At 37.4% G+C, this 24504-nt stretch overlaps 1 long non-coding RNA gene across 1 annotated transcript in view; it reads left to right on the plus strand.

The window, feature by feature from the left end:
• LOC134318715 (uncharacterized) overlaps positions 1-12197 on the plus strand; it is a 29014-nt gene extending 16817 nt beyond the window's left edge. The window contains exons 3-6 of the long non-coding RNA XR_010013421.1: positions 4197-4263; positions 5809-6026; positions 6764-6836; positions 12059-12197. This is a non-coding gene — a long non-coding RNA (uncharacterized LOC134318715). The remainder of the gene's footprint in view (positions 1-4196; positions 4264-5808; positions 6027-6763; positions 6837-12058) is intronic.
• The last annotated feature ends 12307 nt before the right edge of the window (positions 12198-24504 follow it).

The following is a 24504-nucleotide window of genomic DNA, read 5'->3' on the forward strand; positions in this document are numbered from 1 at the left end:
TATTAATAGCGTGTTTGACAGCAATAGCGTGTTTGACATTAATAATGTGTTTAATATTAATAGTGTGTTTAATATTAATAGTGTGTTTAATATTAAAAGCGTGTTTAATATTAATAGCGTGTTTAATATTAATAGCGTGTTTAATATTAATAGTGTGTTTAATATCAATTTTGTGGTTAATATTAATAGCGTGTTTAATATTAATAGTGTTTAATATTAATAGTGTGTTTAATATTAATAGTGTTTAATATTAATAGCGTGTTTAATATTAATAGTGTTTAATATTAATAGTGTTTAATATCAATATTGTGTTTAATATTAATAGCGTGTTTGACATCAATAATGTGTTTAATATTAATAGTGTGTTTAATATTGATAGTGTTGAATATTAATAGCGTGTTTAATATTAATAGTGTGTTTAATATTAATAGCGTGTTTAATATTAATAGCGTGTTTAATATTAATAGTGTGTCTAATATCAATAGCGTGTTTAATATTAATAGTGTGTTTAATATCAATAGTGTGTTTAATATCAACAGTGTGTTTAATATCAATAGTGTGTTTAATATTAATAGTGTGTTTAATATCAAATGTGTTTAATATTAATAGTGTTTAATATTAATAGTGTGTTTAATATCAATTGTGTGTTTAATATCAATAGCGTGTTTAATATCAATAGCTTGTGTTATATCAACAGCGTGTTTAATATCAATAGTGTGTTTAATATCAACAGTGTGTTTAATATTAATAGTGTGTTTAATATTAATAGTGTGTTTAATATTAATAATGTGTTTAATATTAATAGTGTGTTTAATATTGATAGTGTGTTTAATATTAAGTGTGTTTAATATTAATAATGTGTTTAATATTAATAGTGTGTTTAATATCAATAGCGTGTTTAATATTAATAGTGTGTTTAATATTAATAGCGTTTTTAATATTAATAGTGTTTAATATTAATAATGTTTAATATTTATAGTGTGTTTAATATTAATAGTGTTTAATATTAATAGCGTGTTTAATATTAATAGCGTGTTTAATATTAATAGCGTGTTTGACATCAATAATGTGTTTAATATTAATAGTGTGTTTAATATTAATAGTGTTGAATTTTAATAGCGTGTTTAATAATAATAGTGTGTGTAATATTAATAGTGTGTTTAATATTAATGGTGTGTTTAATACCAATAGTGTGTTTAATATCAATAGTGTGTTTAATATTAATAGTGTGTGTAATATTAATAGTGTGTAATATTATTAGTGTGTTTAATATTATTAGTGTGTTTAATATTAATAGTGTGTTTAATATTAATAGCGTGTTTAATATTAATAGCGTGTTTAATATTAACAGTGTGTGTAATATTAATAGTCTGTTTAATTTTAATAGTGTGTTTAATTTTAATAGCGTGTTTAATATCAATAGTGTGTTTAATATCAACAGTGTGTTTAATATTAATAGTGTGTGTAATATTAATAGTGTGTTTAATATTAATAATGTGTTTAATATTAATAGTGTGTTTAATATTGATAGTGTGTTTAATATTAATAGCGTGTTTAATATTAATAGCGTGTTTAATATTAATAGTGTGTTTAATATTAATAGTGTGTTTAATATTAATAGCGTGTTTAATATTAATAATGTGTTTAATATTAATAGTGTGTTTAATATTAATAATGTGTTTAATATTAATAATGTGTTTAATATTAATAGTGTGTTTAATATTGATAGTGTGTTTAATATTAATAGCGTGTTTAATATTAATAGCGTGTTTAATATTAATAGTGTGTTTAATATTAATAGTGTGTTTAATATTAATAGCGTGTTTAATATTAATAGCGTGTTTAATATTAATAGTGTGTTTAATATTAATAGCGTGTTTAATATTAATAATGTGTTTAATATTAATAGTGTGTTTAATATCAATAGCGTGTTTAATATTAATAGTGTGTTTAATATTAATAGCGTTTTTAATATTAATAGTGTTTAATATTAATAATGTTTAATATTTATAGTGTGTTTAATATTAATAGTGTTTAATATTAATAGCGTGTTTAATATTAATAGCGTGTTTAATATTAATAGCGTGTTTGACATCAATAATGTGTTTAATATTAATAGTGTGTTTAATATTAATAGTGTTGAATTTTAATAGCGTGTTTAATAATAATAGTGTGTGTAATATTAATAGTGTGTTTAATATTAATGGTGTGTTTAATATCAATAGTGTGTTTAATATCAATAGTGTGTTTAATATTAATAGTGTGTGTAATATTAATAGTGTGTTTAATATTATTAGTGTGTTTAATATTATTAGTGTGTTTAATATTAATAGTGTGTTTAATATTAATAGCGTGTTTAATATCAACAGTGTGTGTAATATTAATAGTCTGTTTAATTTTAATAGTGTGTTTAATTTTAATAGCGTGTTTAATATTAATAGTGTTTAATATTAATAGTGTGTTTAATATCAATATTGTGTTTAATATTAATAGTGTTTAATATCAATATTGTGTTTAATTTTAATAGTGTGTTTAATATTAATAGCGTGTTTGACATCAATAATGTGTTTAATATTAATAGTGTGTTTAATATTAATAGTGTTGAATATTAATAGTGTGTTTAATATTAATAGTGTGTTTAATATTAATAGCGTGTTTAATATTAATAGCGTGTTTAATATTAATAGCATGTTTAATATTAAAATGGTGTCTAATATCAATAGTGTGTTTAAAATCAACAGTGTGTTTAATATCAATAGTGTGTTTAATATTAATAGTGTGTTTAATATCAAATGTGTTTAATATTAATAGTGTTTAATATCAAATGTGTGTTTAATATCAATAGTGTGTTTAATATCAATATCGTGTTTAATATCAATAGCGTGTTTAATTTCAACAGCGTGTTTAATATCAACAGCGTGTTTAATATCAATAGTGTGTTTAATATCAACAGTGTGTTTAATATTAATAGTGTGTTTAATATTAAGTGTGTTTAATATTAATAATGTGTTTAATATTAATAGTGTGTTTAATATCAATAGCGTGTTTAATATTAATAGTGTGTTTAATATCAACAGTGTGTTTAATATTAATAGTGTGTTTAATATTAATAGTGTTTAATATTAATAGCGTGTTTAATATTAATAGCGTGTTTAATATTAACAGTGTATTTAATATTAATATTGTTTAATATTAATAGTGTGTTTAATATTAATAGTGTTTAATATTAATAGTGTGTTTAAATTCAATAGTGTGTTTAATATCAATAGTGTGTTTAATATCAACAGCGTGTTTAATATCAATAGTGTGTTTAATATCAACAGTGTGTTTAATTTTAATAGTGTGTTTAATATTAAGTGTGTTTAATATTAATAATGTGTTTAATATTAATAGTGTGTTTAATATTAATAGTGTTTAATATTAATAGTGTGTTTAATATTAATAGCGTGTTTAATATTAATAGCGTGTTTAATATTAACAGTGTGTTTAATATTAATAGTGTTTAATATTAATAGTGTGTTTAATGTTAATAGTGTTTAATATTAATAGTGTTTAATATTAATAGTGTGTTTAATATTAATAGTGTTGAATATTAATAGCGTGTTTAATATTAATAGCGTGTTTGACATCAATAATGTGTTTAATATTAATAGTGTGTTTAATATTAATAGTGTTGAATATTAAAAGCGTGTTTAATAATAATAGTGTGTGTAATATTAATAGTGTGTTTAATATTAATAGTGTGTTTAATATCAACAGCGTGTTTAATATTAATAGTGTAATATTAATAGCGTGTTTAATATTAATAGTGTGTTTAATATTAATAGCGTGTTTAATATTAATAGTGTGTTTAATATTAATAGCCTGTTTAATATTAATAGTGTGTGTAATATTAATAGCGTGTTTAATATCAATAGTGTGTTTAATATCAATAGCGTGTTTAATATTAATAGTGTTTTTAATATCAATAGTGTGTTTAATATTAATAGCGTGTTTAATATTAATAGCGTGTTTAATAACGTCTGTAAAATCAAATGTGCGTGTAGCTTTAATATTGTGTAGTATGTGTGTGCAGTCTTAAGTGTGTATGTATTTTTTATAGCGTATGCAGTATTAGTGTGTTTGTGTGTGTGTGTGTGTGTGTGTGTTTTCATGTGGTGTGTTAAAAATTATTTTGAAAATGAAATTCTGTTTAGTTTCAGAGAGGAACCATCCTGTATCTTATGTAGCAGCAGCAGAACAAGCAGAGATTTGACTGAACAGGTACAGAATAACCTCCAGTATAATATTAAACACATCATGATAAATTACTGTCATTTTTTTACATTAAACATTAGAGTTATAAACACTCACCAGTTTATTAGGAACACCTGCTCCACCTGCTCACTCGTGTACACAGCTGTAAAAGTATTTATGTTTCTGTGTGTACGTTACATTTATATTAGATCTTCACACTAAAAAATATTAACAATAAAAAGAAGAATCTGTGATTTGTTAATGTTCTTCATTTAACAAACAAAGGTAGATAGAAACATTTTCCACGTTGTTTTTGTAATATATTGTTGTTTAAGGTTTAAAACATCTTACTACAGGGTTCTTGTTTGCTATGTTCACTGTTGGCCGTTTTCTTACGACTCATTTCTGACCCACTGAACTATAATTAATTATGAGTCTCCTGTTCATTATCAACACATTTATATTTATCAGTTCAAGATTTGTGTCTTTATGTACTTCCATAATGTTTATCTCTCCTTATGTACCTTTATAATGTTTCTCTCTCATTATGTACCTTTATAATGTTTCTCTCTCCTTATGTACCTTTATAATGTTTCTCTCTCCTTATGTACCTTTATAATGATTCTCTCTGCTTATGTACCTTTATAATGTTTCTCTCTCCTTATGTACCTTTATAATGTTTCTCTCTCCTTAAGTACCTTTATAATGTTTCTCCCTCCTTATGTACCTTTATAATGCTTCTCTCTCCATATGTACCTTTATAATGTTTCTCTCTGCTTATGTACCTTTATAATGTTTCTCTCTCCTTATGTACCTTTATAATGTTTCTCCCTCCTTATGTACCTTTATAATGCTTCTCTCTCCATATGTACCTTTATAATGTTTCTCTCTGCTTATGTACCTTTATAATGTTTCTCTCTCCTTATGTACCTTTATAATGTTTCTCCCTCCTCGTGTACCTTTATAATGCTTCTCTCTCCATATGTACCTTTATTATAATGTTTCTCTCTGCTTATGTACCTTTATTATAATGTTTCTCTCTGCTTATGTACCTTTATAATGTTTCTCTCTCTCCTTATGTACCTTTATTATAATGTTTCTCTCTCTCTTTATGTACCTTTATTATAATGTTTCTCTCTTCTTATGTACCTTTATAATGTTTCTATCCCCTTATGTACCTTTATAATGTTTCTCTCTGCTTATGTACCTTCATAATGTTTCTCTCTCCTTATGTACCTTAATAATGTTTCTCTCTGCTTATGTACCTTTATAATGTTTCTCTCTCCTTATGTACCTTTATAATGTTTCTCTCTCATTATGTACCTTTATAATGTTTCTCTCTGCTTATGTACCTTTATAATGTTTCTCTCTCCTTATGTACCTTTATAATGTTTCTCTCTCCTTATGTACCTTTATAATGTTTCTCTCTCCTTATGTACCTTTATAATGTTTCTCTTGTATGTAGTCGTGAATCAGACAGTCTATCCAGGACCACTGATCATCAACTTCAGACTCGTGATTTTTACTCAGGCTGATCTTGTGTTGATCTCAGTTTTTATATGTGATCCCCAGGATTGCAGGCTCTACAGAAGCCCGGGATGGTGTAAATAGTGGCACAGACCAAATCTCAAGTGAAGCAAGAGGAGAGCGTTCAGTGTGATCCCCAGACACACCAACATGACTGAGGACACGTCATGAATCATCTTCAGTTCACATTCACAGCAGAACTGAACATAATTACAGAGACTTTTCTACCCACCTTCCCTAATGTTGGTGTTACATGACAGCACGTATGTTTTATTTTTTTCTGTTCTTTTTCTGCTTGCACTAATTGACTGCAAGGTTTAGCTGGAGCAACAAGTAATAATACTTTGTTACATTACTTAAGTATTTTTTGAGTATCTGTACTTTAAGTATTAAAATATCGGCAACTTTTACTCCACTACATTTCCTAAAGAAATTGTGTACTTGTACTCCGATACATTTGCCGTAGGTAAATTCGTTACTCGTTTCAACTAAATAAAACAGCAAGGAATTGTGTAGCTAAATGATGTACGATGTGTAACAGACTGTAAGCAAGCAGGAAATTCATGTTTTAAAAATGATTTCTTTGCTTTTCCTAGTTTTCAGCTTTTCATGAATGATTTTTCAGCTGCTGCTTCAAGTTGACATATAAGTTAGAAATGCTGTTTTCTTAAAATAAATGTCATCTATCAATATTTTTAGTTTAACACATGCCAACCAGTGAGTAGATCTGGCCCAAACAAGATTATTTAAATACAGCTTATTTTTACCCAAGTATTTAGACTCAAACTAAACCAGACCATTAAAGACCATTATTAGAGCTGGCCACATGTTTTGTTCAACTCTCTTGAGTTTTCTGCCAAAATTCAGTGGTTGTAGGTTATTGTGATATATCTACGACTTGAATATACAACCCAAATCAAACAATTGGGACAGCACAAAACATGCAAATAAAATAGACACAGTGTTTCTAATGTTAACAATAACTCTCATTCTATTTCAGATATAAACCCAAGATATTTTGTCTGGTCAACTTCATTTCAACTGTTAACACACATATACAGTGTATCACAAAAGTGAGTACACCCCTCACATTTCTGCAGATATTTAAGTATATCTTTTCATGGGACAACACTGACAAAATGACACTTTGACACAATGAAAAGTAGTCTGTGTGCAGCTTATATAACAATGTAAATTTATTCTTCCCTCAAAATAACTCAATATACAGCCATTAATGTCTAAACCACCGGCAACAAAAGTGAGTACACCCCTTAGTGAAAGTGTCAATATTTTGTGTGGCCACCATTATTTCCCAGAACTGCCTTAACTCTCCTGGGCATGGAGTTTACCAGAGCTTCACAGGTTGCCACTGGAATGCTTTTCCACTCCTCCATGACGACATCACGGAGCTGGCGGATATTCGAGACTTTACGCTCCTCCACCTTCCGCTTGAGGATGCCCCAAAGATGTTCTATTGGGTTTAGGTCTGGAGACATGCTTAGCCAGTCCATCACCTTTACCCTCAGCCTCTTCAATAAAGCAGTGGTCGTCTAAGAGGTGTGTTTGGGGTCATTATCATGCTGGAACACTGCCCTACGACCCAGTTTCCGGAGGGAGGGGATCATGCTCTGCTTCAGTATTTCACAGTACATATTGAAGTTCATGTGTCCCTCAATGAAATGTAACTCCCTAACACCTGCTGCACTCATGCAGCCCAAGACCATGGCATTCCCACCACCATGCTTGACTGTAGGCATGACACACTTATCTTTGTACTCCTCACATGATTGCCGCCACACATGCTTGAGACCATCTGAACTAAACAAATTAATCTTGGTCTCATCAGACCATAGGACATGGTTCCAGTAATCCATGTCCTTTGTTGACATGTCTTCAGCAAACTGTTTGCGGGCTTTCTTGTGTAGAGACTTCAGAAGAGGCTTCCTTCTGGGGTGACAGCCATGCAGACCAATTTGATGTAGTGTGTGGCGTATGGTCTGAGCACTGACAGGCTGACCCCCCACCTTTTCAATCTCTGCAGCAATGCTGACAGCACTCCTGCGCCTATCTTTCAAAGACAGCAGTTGGATGTGACGCTGAGCACGTGCACTCAGCTTCTTTGGACGACCAACGCGAGGTCTGTTCTGAGTGGACCCTGCTCTTTTAAAACGCTGGATGATCTTGGCCACTGTGCTGCAGCTCAGTTTCAGGGTGTTGGCAATCTTCTTGTAGCCTTGGCCATCTTCATGTAATGCAACAATTCATCTTTTAAGATCCTCAGAGAGTTCTTTGCCATGAGGTGCCATGTTGGAACTTTCAGTGACCAGTATGAGAGAGTGTTAGAGCTGTACTACTAAATTGAACACACCTGCTCCCTATGCACACCTGAGACCTAATAGGGGCGTGAGGTTGGACCCAAACGTGCGGACCGAGCATACAGGTTCAGTTCCTACAATACTAGCAGTAATTAGAATTAGGGGAACAAAACACAGGCAGAAAAGGGAGTGTGTGTATAAGATAAAGGGGAAATTAATTAAAGTGGAAAAAAGTGAGAGTAACGTCAAACTAAAGCTTCATGCAGCCAAAGCAGCCAAACTGTCATCGGTCCTCATTCTTCTTGACCTCTCTGCAGCCTTCGACACAGTGAATCACAGCATTCTTTTGTCCACTCTCTCCAACCTTGGTGTAACAGGTTCAGCATGGCAATGGATGACCTCCTACCTTGAAGGGCGCTCCTACCAAGTGTCATGGAGGGGATCCATATCTCCCCCATGCACTCTCTCAACCGGTGTTCCTCAGGGCTCTGTACTTGGCCCACTTCTTTTCTCTATCTACACCCGCTCTCTGGGTAAGGTCATAGCCTCCCATGGCTTCTCCTACCACTCCTATGCAGATGACACTCAGCTTGTTCTGTCATTTTCTCCTTTAGACACACAAGTCTCAGCTTGCATCTCAGCATGTCTGCGAGATATCTCACAATAGATGTCAGCTCATCATCTAATACTTAATCCCAGCAAGACAGAGATGTTGCTCATTCCCGGAGATCAGTCTCCAACCCAGGACCTACTCATTTCTCTTGATGACTCCCAGATCAGACCATCTGATAATGTAAGAAGACTTGGTGTTGTCCTGGATAACCAGCTGACCTTCTCTCCTTATATAGCCAACATGACAAGATCATGTCGGTTCCTCCTGTACAACATCAGGAAGATTCGTCCATTTCTCTCCAGGGAAGCTACCCAGATTCTGGTGCAATCACTTGTAATCTTACGGTTGGACGACTGCAACTCCCTCCTGGCTGGAGCTCCCATGTCCACTATTAAACCCTTGCAGCTCATTCAAAATGCAGCTGCTCGCCTGGTTTTTAACCAGCCTAAACACTGCCACATCACCCCACTGCTGCCACATCATCACCCCACTGCTGCCACATCATCACCCCACTGCTGCCACATCACCCCACTGCTGCCACAATATCACCCCACTGCTGACACATCATCACCCCACTGCTGCCACATCATCACCCCACTGCTGCCACAATATCACCCCACTGCTGCCACATCATCACCCCACTGCTGCCACAATATCACCCCACTGCTGCCTCACCCCACTGCTGCCACATCATCACCCCACTGCTGCCACATCATCACCCCACTGCTGCCACATCATCACCCCACTGCTGCCACATCACCTCACTGCTGCCACAATATCACCCCACTGCTGACACATCATCACCCCACTGCTGCCACATCATCACCCCACTGCTGCCACATCATCACCCCACTGCTGCCACAATATCACCCCACTGATGCTACATCATCACCCCACTGCTGCGTTCTCTTCACTGGCTTCCTGTAGCTACACACATTCAGTTCAAAACACTGATGCTCGCCTACAAAGCCAAAAATGGACCAGCCCCAAGTTACCTTCGCGGTCTAATCAAACCCCACTCTGTACCACGCAACAATATAGAAAACACTAAACTGAGGGAAGAGGTAAAATCTTCTCTCTTGTTGCTTTATATAATTAGCACTAAGATTGTTCAGATATCTAGCTAACATTTTTGATTACAGTCGAACCCCAGATATAACGTTTCACTACATTTTGTTGGAATTAATTCTGTTATGTATTTTTGGTAACACGTTTTGACCTGCACGTAGCACCATACTGTGTCATTGTTAACCTGTATTGTAGTCTATAAATGTAAAAAGTAAAAAAGCGAGCTGTGTTCTCCCACCACTCCGTCTCCGTCTCATATTATTAAGTTGTTAAGTGATATTTCACCACGATACAACAAATTCAGTGCAAAACTCCTGAAGACGTGTCCATCATTTTCAAAAATTCACCTGCCGACACACATTTCTTCATCTAACTTCTGAATTACACCAGCAGAGGAAATATTCATTGATAAAAATGCACGTCTTTAACCCTTTACTGGTCTCAACAAGAAATTCACGTTTTAAAAAGTATTGCTTTGCTTTTCCTAGTTTTCAACTTTTCATGAATGATTTTTCAGCTGCTGCTTCAAGTTGTCATATAAGTTAGAAATGCTGTTTTCTGATCTCTAACACATCATATCGAATCTCAACTCTGCCTTCCGGCTAAGGCTGAGCGGCCACATGAACATCGATTGGCCTGTTGTTCAGATGGGTGGACTAAGCCAGATGTGGTTTCCCTCCCATGACTGGTGCAATTACGACCTCTGCTGGCTGTTTGATTGTGCCTGCACAGAGATGAGAAAAGAGTGCTCTCAGGGTGTGTCTCTCCGTACACAATGCTAAGCTGCACTGTACTCATCAAAGTGTAGGTGATAAAATGCATACGGCTGCTGCCCACGTGTCGGAGGGGGCGTGTGTTAGCTTTGTTCTCCTCAATCAGAGCGAGGATTGGCATTGGTGGAGAGTAAGCATGATGCAATCGGGCGTGTTTAAAGGGAGAACAAGAGGAGAAAATGCATGAAGAAAATATAAAAAAAGAAATGGTGTTTTCTTAAAACCACAGTGTTTATCTAGCGATATTTTTTAGTTTAACACATGTGAACCAAGGAGTAGATACGTCCCAAACAAGATTATTTAAATACAGCTTATTTTTACACAAGTATTTAGACTCAAGCTAAATCAGACCATTAAAAAACTACAAGTGCCACACGTTTAGTTCAACTCTCTTGAGTTTTCTGCCAAAATCCAGTGGTTGTATATCTATGACTTCAATGTACAACCCAAATAAATAAAAAAAACTGGGAGTTCACTGAAAGCGAACTGGATGCATAAAATTATTTTGCACTATTATAAGTTGAAACAAAGAAGCAGACACAAACATGTATAAATGATAAAGCCTACATTATTATTATTATTATTATTATTATATACAGTAGGGGACAACATTATTGACACCCCTAAATAATGAGTACACTGTATCTCATAAATATCTCCTGAAACAAAAAGAATATAATAAAAATAACAAAGTAAAGACTTAAAATACAAAAATGATTAAATATAAAAAATAAAAAATTTATGCCAGCACACAATTAATATCCCCTGTTGTTCAGTTTAAAACAAAGGACAATCAGACTAATCTGTGATTAAACCTTTATGGATTCTGTCTATCCACTCTTTATCAAAATTAATAATTAGATTCTTACTATGTTTGGCACTTATTAGACATACATAGTAGAATTATGCAGTAGAATATTTTCCCTAGTATTTTGAATGAAACTCACTGTATTGGTAGAAAGATGCTTCACTGTAAAAAAATGATTTTGGAGGGTTGTAGAAATAACCCATCCAAATTGTTTAAAATGTATATTAAATAGGTATATTAATCAGCATGTGAAATGAATAACAATGGGTAAATCTTACACATACTATCCATTTGTTAAAGTAACAACAGCAACCTTAAGAAATATCATAATTTTTACTCTAAAACTATTAGTTCTGCCCTGCATTGTGCACGTGCACATGACCCAGAAGGTCGCGCCTCTTTTTTCCCTCACTAAAATATTTGTGCCTTTGTCTCAGGCAGTGGTGCACAACCCTGGCTCCAGTATAAACCATCACTTGTCCCTCTGGTCAGCAGGTGCAACAGAGCAGAAACGCCACCAAATACACCAGATAAACAGTGTTTTTAAAGTTCACTTTTTAGTGGTGGTGGTTCTGATCATAGTGACTGAGGATAAGAGGATAAGATGACTGGTTCTGCTGTTTCTAGTATTTTGTCCACCCTCTGTAGTGTTTATAATGAATTGTTCCCGTATAACCAGTAGATGGAGTAACTGCTCTTGAATCTTCTCTGAACCCAGGAGGTGTAACAGGGTATGAGTGGGTGTGGGTGGTATGACTGACTACACAGATGTTCAGAGTTTGGACTGGTGTGAGCCAACAGCGTCATGTGACCAAAAAGTGTCCACTGATAGAGGAAGACAAGATGAAGATTAACAGACATGTATGTGCATTAAATAAGAAAACAGCTTTACTCTCACACTGTACACTTACAACCAGTGCAAACAGGACATGTGTTCCTAATAAATGGGACAGTGGTGGACTAGTGGGTGGAGCTTTGGCCTATCAGTCAGAAGATTTTCGGTTCAAATCACTGTTGGGCCCTTAAGCAATGACTGACCCTGCGCTCTGACCCCTTCAAAACAAGCTGAGATATGCAGAAAAAGAATTGCATTGTACTGTACATCTGCATCTGTATAATTAACAAATAAAGGCCAGTAGGATTAAACTAAATGTAAAAATCCCAACAACACTGCTGCACCTGATACACTCATACTAGAACAACACACACTGTCATTTTATTACAAGATTAGTTTTGTGTTATTATTATTATTAAGAAATTGTGGCTCGGTGGGTAACACTGTCGCCTCACAGTAACAAGGTCCTGTGTTCGGTTCTGTCCAGGTCCTTTCTGTGTGGAGTTTGCATGTTCTCCCCGTGTCTGTGTGGGTTTCTTCAGGGTGCTCCAGTTTTCTTCCACAGTACAAAGACATGCAGGCAGGTTAACTGGAGATACAAAATTTCCCTTAGTGTGTGTGTGTGTGTGTGTGTGTGTGTTTGGCCTGTAATGGACTGGCAACCTGTCGGGGTGTTTCCTACCTTTTGCCCAGTGAATCTGACTCGCCGTGACCCCAAATGAGATAAAACACAATGAATGAATGAATACCTGATAATATGTATAATCATGCATAAATACACTACATAACAAAACGTATACAGACATGAATCCTGGATGATGTAAAGTACTCCACCAGAGGACTCTAGAGCAGTAGAATAACAGATTGCACTACTTTAGTGAAACACATTATTCTGTTTTAATCATCTAATAAAATATAATTAATAATAAAAACTAAATTAATCTGAAACACACAGCAGTTGTTGTTTTATTGTTGAGTTCTGCTGTTAGTGACCAGGAAATGAAACCACAAAATAAAAATGTCTTATTTTCCATTTGCGAGTGGTGGTATAAACCACATGGTCTGAACAGGAAGTACCACACAAGGGGGTGAAAATGAAGCAGCTCTGTTTTAGAATGTGTGACATCTGACCACAGTTGGTTAAAGATCTCTACTTTAATTTATTACTTTCAAATAAATTAATTAAGTAATTCAGTAGCATAACAGTAATTTTATTATAGAATAGTTTTCACATTTTACTTTAAGCTTTTCACAGATTATAAAAATCTGATGTATAAAAACAGACGTCTTCCAAAACTGCTGGGATAATCTCGACAGTCTCTTTTAGGTGTGCTGAAGATGTTTTAAGTGGCTGTGAACTGAGTCTAAAAACACATACTACACTCACACAGACACACTACACACACACACACACACACACACACACACACATTTATTTCTAAGTGTAAAGAGCAGGTGGTTTATACCATCATTTACAAAAAGAATATTCGCTTCACCTCTGTGGTTTTATTTCTTGGTAGCACGAAACAGATCTTTAAATAGCAAAGCTATAACAGTTCTTCTCTGTGTTTCTATTTCAGGTGCTGATTTTAGTCCATTAGACTTTTTAAATGCAGAATCTTTTCAGTTCATGGATCTTCTAGATCAGTGGTTCTCAAACTGTGGTACGTGAAGCAGCATGAGGTGGTACGCCAGATAATCTCGGAAAAGTAATTACATGGACCGAAAAAATAAATCATTTAATAATTATAAATAAAAAATAATATGAAACAAAATGTGTACATTACTAATAAAATCCTTTTCAAAGTTCTTATAATTCTGTTTTAATAAAATCAGTTTAATTAAACCAAGTTGTATTTAAACTAATGTGTTTTAAAAAAAATATTCGGGGCTACGCAGACACCGTACTTCATTAATTCTATACTTCACGTTCGCAGTTTCCATCTCGAAATTTCCGAAACGTTATTAGTAAAGTTATCAGTAAAGTTATCAGTAAAGTGATCAGTAAAGTTATCAGTAGCTCTCTCGCTTTTGTCAGAGCAGATCTGTGTTTGAATCTCACTGATCTCGTTCCTGACATCACCAGGCTGCTCCGCTAAACACGCGCACTCACACAAATCCGAAAACACTTTCAGTATCGCGGAGAATGAGCGAGCGACACACACACACACACACACACACACACACACACACAGAGAGAGAGAGAGAGAGAGAGAGAGAGAGAGAGAGCTAGTAGTATAATGACAAATAATTCAGAAATAAACTATAAACTTGTTTAATTAGGTTAAATCTGATAATTTCATTGTGCTTATGTTTTAAAGCAGAATCAAACTCAGTCACATCTTTGTACAAGAGAGGATTTTTATAAAACTTAATGAAATGCAACCACAGTCTGTCTCTTCCCTGTAGTTTTTTGCCTTTTGAAATTAATCTTTCTTATTTAAGTGATGTTTGAATTAGGCCTACATTTAATGCAAATTTGATGTTAATATCATATTATATATATGTTAATATAGTTTACCTAGCAGCGCGAAGATTCACTTTTTGAATGGCTCTTTAAAAGGAACCAAGCCAAAATATCCGGCTCCAGTCAAGAAGCCATAATTCCCATCACTGCCTATATATATATATATATATATATATATATATATACATATACACACACACCTAATTAATGTGTGCTATATGTGGTATTGTGATGAGAGACATAGGTGGTACTTGGAAGTTTTGGTTTGACAATGGGTGGTACTCGGTCTAAAAAGTTTGAGAACCACTGTTCTAGATTATAATTAAGCAATGGAACACGAGAGGTCGTGTGTTATCGCGAATAACATCACGGCTGTGATTCGGTCGCAGGCACGAGCCGTAGGCGAGTGCCATAGATCATCACAGCCGTGATGTTATTCGCGATAACACACGACCTCGAGTGTTCTATTGCTTTTATACAACAGATTTATACAAAATAAAGAAAGAAAATTAATCAAAGAAGCCCTGAATTTCATAATAATTATGCTTTAATATTGACAATACCTTCCGCCAAAAAGTAGTTCCACAACGAATATAAAGTTTAACACTACAAAGCAGACATCCCAAGTTGCAAAATGTGTTTTCTCATTTCACGGAGGTAAGAACAACAACAAGAAAAAGGCAAGAACCCCTGAAGGAAAAAAAGAAAGAAATAAAAAACCTCTTGCACACACCGAAGGATATGATGGGTCATAACAGAACTCTTAGGAGCTGCTAACTGGGCTATTAAGCTAACTGTTCGCGTCACAAACACATTAAAGTTCCCTACGTAGTGCACTAGATTGTGTATCAGATCACAAATGTATGTTCCCTACACAGTGCACTAGCTAGTGAATTAGACAATTGGTTATGTTCCCTATACAGTGCGATAGATTGTATTTAATCAGATAACGCATTCATGTTCACTACATAGTGCACTAGATAGTGAATAAGACAATTGGTTATGTTCCCTATACAGTGCGATAGATTGTTTTTAATCAGATAACGCATTCATGTTCACTACATAGTGCACTAGAGACAACTGGTTATGTTCCCTATACAGTGCGATAGATTGTATATCAGATCACGGATTTAAAACGTGATCGGGAGCTGTGTCGCCTGCATGCACGTTTGTGTGTGAAGTATTATTGGAAAGAAATACAGGAGATAAACTGTTCAGTAGAGCTTTGTTTTATTGCATCCTTAAACTGAACCCACGCATGCGTATACGGCATCAAGCATAACTCCGTATTCTGTGTTAACCCTTTAACGTCTTAAAGACATATCACAACAGTGTGCATGAAGCTTGTCGTTACTGGCAACATGTCAGCGGAGTAATACAGTAATTGCGTGAAAAGGCCGTGCTGTTATCACCAATATCAGCACAGTTAGAACGCTTCTCAACCAATCAGATTGTAAGGTCGGAACTACCTGTTGTATAATTATAGTTATATTAAACTACAAACTGCAGTGGGGTTAAGTACAAACAAAAAGAAATTGGGGAATTTTTACAGGACCAGGTGACATCATATTCCAGAGGTAACTTCTCTGCTTTTCTGCTGCACGGATTTTAACCCATACAAAGAAGTCTGATCACATAAATCCAGTCCTGGAGCAGCTTCACTGGCTGCCCATTACCATGCGCATATGGTACAAAAACTTACTTCTCACCTATAAGGCACTCCATGGTTTGGGTCCTGTTTATCTTTCAGACCTCCTAAAATTCTATAATCCCTCCCGTAATCTAAGGTCATCAGATGCCGGTCTCCTAGTGGTTCCCAGGTTCAGACTGAGCACCGTGGGTGTTAATACTGCTGCATTTGGCTAGTTTGTGTGAGTCTAAAACGACACTTTACAAAAGTTTAAAATGACCAGTTCAGAGACAATGTAAGTTTTTTTTATTGAATTGATTTTGTTAAATAAAAAGAGAGAACCATAATAAAGTGGTCAGTTGACAGTTAAACACATTCTTAAAAAACGGCTTCTCTCTCGAACACAGTGAGTGTTACTTCCTGTATGCATGTGGTTTATTACTGGCAGTAAATAGAAGCTTTTTATTCCTTTGTGGTTTTCTTGCTTGGTCACTCACAACAGGCCTCAGCAACAAAACAGCAAAACAACAAACTACTGTGTGTTTCAAATTAGATTATTTTTTATCCCTAACAGAATAATCTGCAGTGTTTATTTTACTACAGTACATCAGAACTCTGTTTAACCCAGTTTACGTGTAGCAGTACACTTTACTTCCATCATCAGCGCTCCTGATAGATCCTCTGTATTATTAATATTATCCACCTTCATTACAGAACTGCTGGTTTAGCTGATAGACACAGTCACAGATGATGTGAGTGGGATTAAACACAGGTAGACAGTAGAGGAGAACGATTTGTAGGATAAACCAGTTAAACATGGATCAGGTCTGTGGGACTGTTGATCTTGTTGGACACACCCAGAACATAGCTATAGGACAGATAAAGTCATGCTTTCCAAGAAGCTGCTGTTTTATATAGTAATAATAAATAAACACATCCATACCAGTAAACAAACCTTAAAATTCTATTGTTTTGCTAATTAACGTGTTGGAAAAGCTGCTGAAACACAACAAAGTCTGATTTATTGTGGATTTCTGATTTTAGAAGTCGCGTTTTTAGAAGTTTAATATCAAACACAGTCATGCACAATTTTTTATCTCCAGTTCACTTCACTTGCACGTCTTTGGACTGTGGAAGGAAACCGGAACACCCATAGAAAACCCACACAGACACAAGGAGAACATACAAACTCCACACAGAAAGGATCCTGATCACGCCACCTAAGAATCGAACCCAGGACCTTCTTGCTGTGAGGCGACAGTGCTACCCACTGAGCCATCATACCGGCCCAATCCTGAGGTTGTGATCCATTTACAGGTTAGATATTTTTAATGTACAGGATGATGGAGAATCCAATTGAAGTAAAGTACCAGCACAAAATGGTACTAAACTGGTACTTGTCCTTTTTTTTAGGTTTAACTGTCATGTTTTAACTTATATTTATGGCTTAAGCAACATACACTAAATCATGTATCATTTATAAAACATCCATAGAGAACATGTGCTGGTGATGCTGACACTTACTTTAAGAAACTGGTTTCTAAACTTCTGGTTTTGGCTCATCATCACCATCATCATCATCATCACATGCCCATGTTTATTGTTAATGGATTAATTATTACAATTTAATTAAAACTGCCATTTTTCAGTACTTTACATGGAGAAATCCAGCACAGCCAATCCACCATCTGCATGTTTTCAGGACACAAAAAGAAAATGTTGAGAATCTTCACCAACAGTGATCAGAGAATGAAATTATTTATGCTAATCCAGGTTCTTTATACCCATGTTGCTGTGCACCACCCACAGCTGCACCAACATGTAATGTGTAATATAGCAGCAGCTCACTGGACAGTTGAGTAGAACACGAGCTCGGGGTCTGTGGCTAAAGCAGCTTAAACTGAATAAAAGTGCTCAGTGATAACAGAGTTTTTACACTTCTACATCACTGGAGCATCTCTGTTAAAAATGAACAAACTCCCATCCACATTTATTCTGCATCTGCTGCTTGGTAAGTTTACACATATTATAATGTACTAATTACAATAAATAAATAAATGATAAAAATAGCATTTAATGTAAAAAATATTTTTATAAGCTGGATGTAATCTACTCTTATTCACAAAGAGTCACATGACTGCAGGTTTTAATAATTTTGTGCTTTTATTTTTTCAGGTTTATTTCCACTGAGTTTCCTTCAGGTCACTTCATCTGATGTGAGATCTGTTCATCCTGGAGAAAACATCATCCTGCCCTGTAACATCACTACTGATTTTATATTCTGGTTTCGACAGAGATCTGAGGAGCTGGAACTGCTGATTTCTGCTCAAAGATTAAAAGTAAAAACAAACTTTACGCTTATTAATAATGTGAATGAGAGTCACTTCACTATAACAGAAGTCAGCGGTTCAGTCAGTTTGGTGATTATTGGGGTTGGAGAGACAGATTTAGGACTTTATTACTGTGGTGGTAGAAACGAGACTGAGCACATTCAGTTTGGGAAATCCATCAGACTGAACTTTACAGGTGAGTGTTGACAGTTTATTAATGCTGTTGTGTGTGTTTTTTGTTTTTTTTTACATAAAATGAATAGAATAAGATACAGATGCAGCTTTTCTCAGAATCTGTTTAGTTGTTTTATTTTTAACGCTGGATTTAGATTTGGAAGTTTAAATCTAGACACGTTCTTTAGTATTGAGAGTCAAGCCCGGAGTGGCTAATCGGGAGATTCGGGAAGATTCCCGATGGGCCGGCTCATGTCAATCTCAAGTTTGGGCCGGTTGGGAAAAATAATTTTGACACTTATCTGTCACTTATCTAATCTTCTTCTTGCGTTCATTCTCCATTCATCTGACAGCGCAGCCCCTACATCGCAGTAAATTAGATGGGTTCTACCATCTGAGGGAATCCCCCCCTCCCAAATGTTTAAGTTGTTTGGGCCCATGAGGCGTCTCTTCTGGAGCGCCGGTAAAAGTAACAGAAAGGCGATGGAAGAAGATGCTGCCAAATGTGCCAAATTAACAGACCTGTTTTCCAGAGGACAGACCCCATGCAGCCGGTATTGCGCAACATAGCCAAGTCAACTTAGCGTAGTTTGTTTTGTAGAACCCAATACACACCATTAATCACAAATATCCAGTTTCAAGCTGAAAATAATAAACATAATTTGAAGTGTAATATATTAAATAGCCTAACTCATTAATGGAATGTTTTTGTTCCGACGCTACTGTACTGATGATCCATGTGAGGCCATGACTACTGACCGGTAGAGGATAGTCTAACAGAGTTATTTAAACTAACATAGTTATTTGTAATGTAAAATATAACGTAGAGAATATACATGATATATGTTAAATTGTTCAGACATTCAGAAAGATGTCATTAGCATGATAGCCTAATTTATTTTAACAAATGGAGACAAATAGCCTAAATCACTATCAATTTTACACCATCATAATATAGGCTAAATTGTTTAAAAAAAAAACTTTAAGCATGTTATGTTATTCAGCAAACCTTAATGAAATGTTTTTTTTTTTAGCTTCAGAGCAGCAGATAAGCCATGTCTCATGTCTATAGACAATGACACCGTTATTAATAAAGTTGCAGAAACCAGTGCACTGCTTAGGAGGCTTTTAATGCTGTAGGTAGCCTATTAAATATGCGTGTAGTGAAGCTACTTAAGAGTTTAGTGTAAACCTAACAATAGAGCACCTCTCTGTTAAAAAGACAAATACAATTTAAATTTTTATTTCAACTTATTGCTCCTGTACAAATGTAAATACTTTTTCATCTTTATCACATTTTTTAAACTTTTAAATCTTTATCTGATTTAAATTTAAATTAAACATGTTTAGGTGAAGTGGTTTCTGTTAACTGACCAACATAAACCTGAACTTATACCCAATAAAAAGGCATTGTAAGAGCTAGCTGCTGTTTCATTTATTCAAATTTTTCCTCCGTGGAAAAAGTGGGCCGGGTTTGGGCATGAAACTCCCGGGCTGAAAAAGGGGCCCACTCCGGCCCTGCTGAGAGTTGAATCTCATTTCTTGTATTAAATAACTTATTTAAGATAATCAGGTTTTGGTTGACTTAATAACTGTGCATTAAATAACAAAATATTTTGTTGGCTTAATATTAACACATGTTGCATCATGTTGGGTTCACCATGTGGTAAAGGTGCACTGGTCAATATTTAATGGTTTTTCATAGTACAAATATTTGTGGATACTTGTAGAATAACGATTAAAACAGTAGCAAGTAAATGTTTTTTTATAATGTATTTTATGATTACTGTAACGGTATATGTGGGCTAGACGTACAGGAGGGGCAGACACACACGCAGAGATGCATAAACTAAGTATATTTATTGAAAACTAAGACAGAAAAGAGGAATACAAACTAACATACAGGACAAGCAAGGCTGATAGGGCTAGGGCTAACAAGGCTAATTATGCTAACAAATACAAAACAGACTAACAGGCTAACTGGACTAACAGGGCAAAGAAACAGACTAAACAGGTTAAACAGACTAAAGCTAACGAACAGAGACAAGGTTGAAGCAGAACTACAAGAACTAAACACAGACAAACAGAATTAAAGTTAATGAACAAAGGCTAATGGGCTAACATGGCTAAAGGGGCTAAACAAACAGAACTAAACAAACCAAATAAACAAACCGGATGAAACAGCAAGGAGCAAGGTTCAGAAACAGATAAGGAATACCCAGGCAAAAGAACCGAGTCACAAACAGAGTTACCACAGCAAACAGCGTTACCACCGCAAACAGCGTTACCACCGCAAACAGCGTTACCAAGAGCGAACAGAGTTACAAAGAATAGTGTCCAACCAGCCTTTCCCTGAGCCTCTCCTAAATACTAGCAGCTGGGGCTAATTAGCAATCAGGAAAGGGAGGCTGGCTGGAGACTGGGGAGAAAAGGGCGTGGCACACTAGAGCACAGGGAGGCTCAAAGCGTGACAGTAGCCCCCTCCCAAAGGCACGCCTCCTGGAGTGCCCAAAAAAAAAAGAAACAAAAAGGAGGTCCTGGACCTTGAGGGGCAAGTTCAAAGTAATTTAGGAAGTCCTTAGGCAGGCGTGATAAGAATGCTGGAACACAGGCTGTTGACGGAAAAAGAGAGGCACTGACATGGGGCGCCGACGAGAAGCCAGATACACCTTCAAGAGGCGGTAACGAGGAAACAGAAGCGCCATCAGGGAGCACCGACACGGAAACAGAAGTGCCATCGGGGAGCACCAACACAGAAACAGAAGTGCCATCGGGCGGAGCCGACTCGGGAACAGAAGCGCCATCGGGGAGCACCAACACGGAAACAGAAGTGCCATCGGGGAGCACCAACACAGAAACAGAAGTGCCATCGGGGAGCACCAACACGGAAACAGAAGTGCCATCGGGGAGCCCCAACACGGAAACAGAAGCGCCATCGGGGGGCGTCATCTCGGAAACAGGAGCGCCATCGGGGGGGGCGCCATCTCGGAAACAGGAGCGCCATCATGGGGTGCCAACTCAGGAACAGAAGCGCGATCAGGGTGCGCCAACTCGGGAACAGAAGTGCCATCATGGGGTGCCATCTCAGGAACAGAAGTGCCATCAGGGGGGCGCCATCTCAGGAACAGAAGCGCCATCGGGGGCGCCATCTCAGGAACAGAAGCGCCATCGGGGGTGCCATCTCAGGAACAGAAGCACCATCAGGGGGCGCCATCTCAGGAACAGAAGCACCATCGGGGGGCATCATCTCAGGAACAGAAGCGCCGCCAGGAGGCTCCAACTCAGGAACAGAAGTGCCGCCAGGGGGTGTCAACTCAGGATTAGAAGCACCATCGGGGGGCGTCAACTCAGGAACAGAAGCGCCGCCGGGGGGCACCAACTCAGGAACAGAAGCTCCATTGGGGGGCGCCAACTCGGGAACAGAAGTGCCGTCAGGGAGCGCCATCGGGGGGCGCCAACTCAGGGACAGAAGCGCCATCACGGGGCACCAATACGGGAACAGGAGCACCATCGGGGGGCGCCATCTCAGGAACAGAAGCGCCATCGGGGGGCGCCATCTCAGGAACAGAAGCACCGCCGGGGGGCACCATCTCAGGAACAGAAGCGCCGCCGGGGGCGCCATCTCAGGAACAGAAGCGCCGCCGGGGGCGCCATCTCAGGAACAGAAGCACCGCCGGGGGGCGCCATCTCAGGAACAGAGACTAGCTGCGTGGAGCCTGGCGAAGAGGCTTCGGGAGTCAGCTGCATGGAGCCTGGCAAAGAGGCTTCGGGAGTCAGTTGCATGGAGCCTGGCGAAGAGGCTTCGGGAGTCAGCTGCATGGAGCCTGGCGAAGAGGCTTCGGGAGTCAGCTGCATGGAGCCTGGCGAAGAGGCTTCGGGAGTCAGCTGCATGGAGCCTGGCGAAGAGGCTTCAGGAGTCAGCTGCATGGAGCCTGGCGAACAGGCTTCGGGAGTCAGCTGCATGGAGCCTGGCGAAGAGGCTTCGGGAGTCAGCTGCATGGAGCCTGGCGAAGAGGCTTGAATCAGCTGTGAGGATCCTGGAGAGGCATCCGGAATGAGCTGCTTGAACCCTGGAGGGACGTCATGAATCAGCTGCTTGAACCCTGGAGGGACGTCGTGATTCAGCTGCTTGAACCCTGGAGGGACCTCGTGAATCAGCTGCTTGGGACCTGAAGATTCGTCTTGAATCAGTTCCTTGGAACCTGATGATTCATCTTGAATCAGCTGCTTGGAACCTGAAGAGGTTTCTTGACACAGCTGCTTGGGACCTGAAGATTCGTCTTGAATCAGTTGCTTGGAAACTGAAGATTCGTCTTGAATCAGGTGCTTGGAACCTGGTGAGGTTTCTTTAATCAGCTGCTTGGAACCTGAAGATTCGTTTTGAATCAGCTGCTTGGAACCTGAAGATTTGTTTTGAATCAGCTGCTTGGAACCTGAAGAGGCTTCGTGAATCAGCTGCTTGGAACCTGAAGATTCATTTTGAATCAGCTGCTTGGAACCTGAAGAGGCTTCGTGAATCAGCTGCTTGAAGCCTTGTGGCAGCAGCAGCAGAACTGAAGGAGAATTGTCTGTAGTAGACTGTGGCTTGAACTCTGCAGACTGGAACATAAAGCTTGGAACTTTAACAGGAAACAAAACTGGAGAGGACTTGGAACTGTTTGACTCTGCCTGGGCGGCAGGAGGGCCCGAAAGTAAAGACAGACCATCTCTGACACCTTGACCTGCTGACTGACACCTACAACCGACAGAGACAGACAAACAAGGACAGGACTAGACAAACTAGAACTCATGGAACTCGACTTGGAGACAGGACAGACTTGAACAGATGGACAAGACATGACAGGCTGACTGACCTGAACCTGAATACCTGGACCTGGCAAACAAACAGAAGGACCCCTGGAGCCATTGGGGTCTTTATAAGGAACATGACTAGCCAAACTAGAACTCATGGAACCTGACTTAGAGACATGACTAACTTGAACAGATGGACAAGACATGACAGGCTGACTGACCTGAACCTGATTACCTGAAACTGGCAAACAAACAGAAGGACCCCGGGAGCCATTGGGGTCTTTATAAGGAACATGACTAGCCAAACTAGAACTTATGGAACCTGACTTAGAGACATGACTAACTTGAACAGACGGACAAGACATGACAGGCTGACTGACCTGAACCTGATTACCTGAAACTGGCAAACAAACAGAAGGACCCCGGGAGCCATTGGGGTCTTTATAAGGAACATGACTAGCCAAACTAGAACTTATGGATCCTGACTTAGAGACATGACTAACTTGAACAGATGGACAAGACATGACAGCCTGACCGACCTGAACCTGAATACCTGGACCTGGCAAACAAACAGAAGGACCCCTGAAGCCATTGGGGTCTTTATAAGGAACATGACTAGACAAACTAGAACTCCTGGAACATGACTTGGAAACATGACTAACTTGAACAGACGGACAAGACATGACAGGCTGACTGACCTGAATCTGAATACCTGGAACTAGCGAAAAAACAGAAGGACCCCTGGAGCCCGTGGGGTCATTACAAGGAGCATTACTAGACAAACAATACTGATTGGCTCCTAACCTGGACCTGGGACGGTCACGAGCATTAATAGCGGGCACTGGCACCCGGACCACATCAGCAGTGGGCACTGGGGGAAATTTAACATCCCCAGTGGTCACTGGATGCCGGGTATAAGCTGCAGTGGGCGATTTGC

The sequence above is a fragment of the Trichomycterus rosablanca genome, chromosome 1 (genome assembly GCF_030014385.1).
Source record: "Trichomycterus rosablanca isolate fTriRos1 chromosome 1, fTriRos1.hap1, whole genome shotgun sequence".
In the NCBI taxonomy this organism is placed as follows: Eukaryota; Metazoa; Chordata; class Actinopteri; order Siluriformes; family Trichomycteridae; genus Trichomycterus; species Trichomycterus rosablanca.